This window comes from Nerophis lumbriciformis, linkage group LG09 (genome assembly GCF_033978685.3).
Source record: "Nerophis lumbriciformis linkage group LG09, RoL_Nlum_v2.1, whole genome shotgun sequence".
Classification (NCBI taxonomy): Eukaryota; Metazoa; Chordata; class Actinopteri; order Syngnathiformes; family Syngnathidae; genus Nerophis; species Nerophis lumbriciformis.
The window spans coordinates 50,722,501-50,727,500 of record NC_084556.2 but is presented as its reverse complement, the minus strand read 5'-3'; the positions used below and the strand labels follow the sequence as shown (position 1 = coordinate 50,727,500).

Sequence of the window (5,000 nt, the reverse complement as noted above, 5' to 3'; positions counted from 1 at the left end):
GCTATATGGGCCTGGTAGTTCTAGGACCCAGAGAGTCATTAGCAGAGGTGGGTAGTAACGTGCTACATTTACTCCGTTACATCTACTTGAGTAACTTTTGGGATAAATTGTACTTCTAAGAGTAGTTTTAATGCAACATACTCTTACTTTTACTTGAGTATATTTATAGAGAAGAAACGCTACTTTTACTCCGCTACTTTTATCTACATTCAGCTCGCTACTCGCTACTAATTTTTATCGATCTGTTAATGCACGCATTGTTTGTTTTGGTCTGTCAGACAGACCTTCATAGTGCCTGCGTTTTACCAAATACAGTCACTGGTGACGTTCACTCCGTTCCACCAATCAGATGCAGTCACTGGTGACGTTGGACCAATCAAACAGAGCCAGGGGTCACATGACCTGACTTAAACAAGTTGAAAAACTTATTGGGGTGTTACCATTTAGTGGTCAATTGTACGGAATATGTACTGTACTGTGCAATCTACTAATAAAAGTTCCAATCAATCAATCAAAACTGTGAAGGAAAAAAAAACATTTTTTATTCCAACCGTACATCCCGTCAAAAGCCTAAAGACTGACTGCACAGTTCCTGTCTTCACAATAAAAGTGCTGCTCCATCGCGCCTGCGCTTTCAAAATAAGAGTCTCCGAAAGCCAGCGCAAACAAGCTAGCAAGCTACGGAGTTTGCCGCCAATGTATTTCTTGTAAAGTGTATAAAAACGAACATGGAAGCTGGACAAATAAGATGCCAAAAACCAACCACTTTCATGTGGTATTAGACAGAAAGGAGGAACTTTTTTTCTCCTCCATTTGAAAACGTGGACGCTATCATCACTACTGTCTGATTACAATCAATGCAAGTCATCAGAATCAGGTAATACACCAACTTATATTCTTGTCTTCATGAAAGAAAGGAATCTATATGTGTTAAACATGCATGTATATTCATTAAAACACCTTTAACATGTAAACAAAAGCGGCAAAATAAATAAATATAAATTATATACTGTATATATCAATGTATGTATATATATATATATATATATCTCTTAATAAGGTTATCCAAAAAATAGTGCTCGATACCGTAGTAGAGCGCAATATATGTATGTGTGGGGAAAAAAAATCACAAGACTATTTCATCTCTACAGGCCTGTTTCATGAGGGGGTTCCCTCAATCATCAGGAGATTTTAATGGGAGCATTCACATACCATGGTTTGTATAGGGCACAGAGTGGGTGGGTGCAGGCTGGTGTAGGGGCGTGGTGATTGGCTCATGTGTTACCTAGGAGGTGTTTCCGTCTGTGGCGGCATGCTGATACAATTTCGCTGCGCTTGTTGAGGGATGACAGGTCTGGACGGTATATGATAAACAGTTTCTCTTTCAAGCATAGGTTGCATCTTTTATTACCACTATTGTAAGGTGTGCTGGATGCAAGAATTTGCCATGTTATTGAATATTCAACATTATTGTCTTTGAGGTCCCAAATGTGTTTGCTGAGTTCTGTGGTATTCCGCAGGTTTTGGTTCCTGAAAGAAGCCTTATGATTGTTCCATCTGGTTTTAAACTCTCCCTCGGTTAATCCTACATAAGTGTCGGATGTGTTAATGTCCTTGCGTGTTACCTTAGATTGGTAGACAACTGATGTTTGTAAGCACCCCCCGTTGAGAGGGCAATCAGGTTTCTTGCGGCAGTTACAGCCTTTGTTGGTTTTGGGGTCGCTCTGTCTGGGGGCCGACGGCTCATTTGCAATTGTTTTGTTGTGGTTTGAGATAATTTGTCGTATATTGTTCATACAGCTGTAGCTCAATTTAATGTTGTTCTTGTTGAATACTTTTCTTAGGCTGTTGCCTTTGGGAAAGTGTTTGTCAATCAGAGTGAGGAATTTGTGGCCAATGTTAGTTGAGACGTTTTTGCTCTATGGGGGGTTGTACCAGATGATGTTGTTTCGTTTTCTGTTCTTTTTTGGTTGGTTTCCTGGCGTGGGTTCATAGGTGAGGGTGAAATTGTATCCGCTTTCATCAAGGGCTTTTTGGTACGGGGGGGGGTTGCTTGGTCAAATTCAGCTTTGAATAACGTTGAATATTCAATAACATGGCAAATTCTTGCATCCAGCACACCTTACAATAGTGGTAATAAAAGATGCAACCTATGCTTGAAAGAGAAACTGTTTATTATTTACCGTCCAGACCTGTCATCCCTCAACAAGCGCAGGGAAATTGTATCAGCATGCCGCCACAGACGGAAACACCTCCTAGGTAACACATGAGCCAATCACCACGCCCCTACACCAGCCTGTACCCACCCACTCTGTGCCCTATATAAACCATGGTATGTGAATGCTCCCATTAAAATCTCCTGATGATTGAGGGAACCCCCTCATGAAACAGACCTGTAGAGATGAAATAGTCTTGTGATTTTTTTTCCCCCACACACATATATATATATATATATATATATATATATATATATGATATGTGTGTGTATGTTACTCATCAGTTACTCAGTACTTGAGTAGTTTTTTCACAACATACTTTTTACTTTTACTCAAGTAAATATTTGGGTGACTACTCCTTACTATTACTTGAGTAATAAATCTCTAGAGTAACAGTACTCTTACTTGAGTACAATTTCTAACTACTCTACCCACCTCTGGTCATTAGTCAACGTGAAACATTCCCTTGTTCTGCTTGGAAAAAAATGGGCCGTCGTCCACGCGCGTGCGCACACGCATTTTAAAAAAAAGTGCAACAGTAATTGTCATTGATGAATGAATGAACGAGTGAAGTTATGATAATGAGGATGAAGGTCTTCATGAACTCCATTCTCCTTCCTTTAGTGGTGCCTCTTCTTCATCACACACACATCTTCTCCTTCTCCTCTCCTCCTTCATACAGGTGTGTGTGCGTGTGTTTTCCAGGAAACATGCCTCACACCTGCATCCAACATGGCCGCTAGATGATGATGATGATGATGATGGGATCGAGGGGGAGGAGCATGAGGAGGATGAGGGTGACGATGAGGTTGATGAATGATGAGCAGGTTGAGAATGAGGAGGTTGATGACAATGTTCAGGAGGAGGTTGATGATGAGTGATGACGAGTTTCAGGATGAGAATGAAAATGATGAGGTTGATGAGTGATAATCAGTTTAAAGATGAGGAGGAGAATAATGAGGAAGTTGATGAGATTAATGAATGAGAAGAATGAAGCGGATGAGGAGGAGGTTGATGAGTGAGGAGCAGTTTGAGAATGATGAGGAGAATATAGAGGAGGTTTGATGGTGAAGATGGACAAGTTTGATGAGGATGATGAGGAGGTGGACGATGAGAACGATGACGCCATTGATGATGAGAATGAGGAGGTTGATGATGAGAATGATGACAGCGTTGATGATGAGGAGGATGATGATGAGGAGAATGATGAGCGATGACAAGTTTCAGGGTGAGAATGATAATGATGACATTGATAATACTTATAAGGTTGAGGATGAGAATTAAAATGAGGTTGATGAATGATGAGCAGGTTGAGAATGAGGAGGTTGATGACAATGTTCAGGAGGAGGTTGATGATGAGTGATGATGAGTTTCAGGATGAGAATGAAAATGATGAGGTTGATGAGTGATAATCAGTTTAAAGATGAGGAGGAGAATAATGAGGAAGTTGATGAGATTAATGAATGAGAAGAATGAAGCGGATGAGGAGGAGGTTGATGAGTGAGGAGCAGTTTGAGAATGATGAGGAGAATAATGAGGAGGTTTGATGGTGAGGATGGTCAAGTTTGATGAGGCTGATGAGGAGGTGGACGATGAGAAAGATGACGCCGTTGATGATGAGGATGAGGAGGAGAATAAAGAGTGATGACAAGTTTCAGGATGCGAAGGATAATGATGACGTTAATAATTATATGGTTGAGGATGAGAATTAAAATGAGGTTGATGAATGATGAGCAGGTTGAGAATGAGGAGGTTGATGACAATGTTCAGGAGGAGGTTGATGATGAGTGATGACGAGTTTCAGGATGAGAATGAAAATGATGAGGTTGATGAGTGATAATCAGTTTAAAGATGAGGAGGAGAATAATGAGGAAGTTGATGAGATTAATGAATGAGAAGAATGAAGCGGATGAGGAGGAGGTTGATGAGCGAGGAGCAGTTTGAGAATGATGAGGAGAATATAGAGGAGGTTTGATGGTGAGGATGGACAAGTTTGATGAGGAAGATGAGGTGGTGGACGATGAGAACGATGACGCCATTGATGATGAGAATGAGGAGGTTGATGATGAGAATAATGACAGCGTTGATGATGATGAGGAGAATAATGAGTGATGACAAGTTTCAGGATGAGAATGATAATGATGACATTGATAATAATTATAAGGTTGAGGATGAGAATTAAAATGAGGTTGATGAATGATGAGCAGGTTGAGAATGAGGAGGTTGATGACGAGTGATGACGAGTTTCAGGATGAGAATGAAAATGATGAGGTTGATGAGTGATAATCAGTTTAAAGATGAGGAGGAGAATAATGAGGAAGTTGATGAGATTAATGAATGAGAAGAATGAAGCGGATGAGGAGGAGGTTGATGAGTGAGGAGCAGTTTGAGAATGATGAGGAGAATATAGAGGAGGTTTGATGGTGAGGATGGACAAGTTTGATGAGGATGATGAGGAGGTGGACGATGAGAACGATGACGTCATTGATGATGAGAATGAGGAGGTTGATGATGAGAATGATGACAGCGTTGATGATGAGGAGGATGATGATGAGGAGAATGATGAGCGATGACAAGTTTCAGGGTGAGAATGATAATGATGACATTGATAATACTTATAAGGTTGAGGATGAGAATTAAAATGAGGTTGATGAATGATGAGCAGGTTGAGAATGAGGAGGTTGATGACAATGTTCAGGAGGAGGTTGATGATGAGTGATGATGAGTTTCAGGATGAGAATGAAAATGATGAGGTTGATGAGTGATAATCAGTTTAAAGATGAG

General features: G+C 40.5%; 1 protein-coding gene across 2 annotated transcripts in view; it reads left to right on the top strand.

Moving 5' to 3' along the window:
- Window positions 1–5,000, top strand: part of LOC133607200 (transcription factor COE1-like) — a 98,497-nt gene that overhangs the window by 4,774 nt on the left and 88,723 nt on the right. The gene's annotated exons all lie outside the window — the stretch shown is intronic.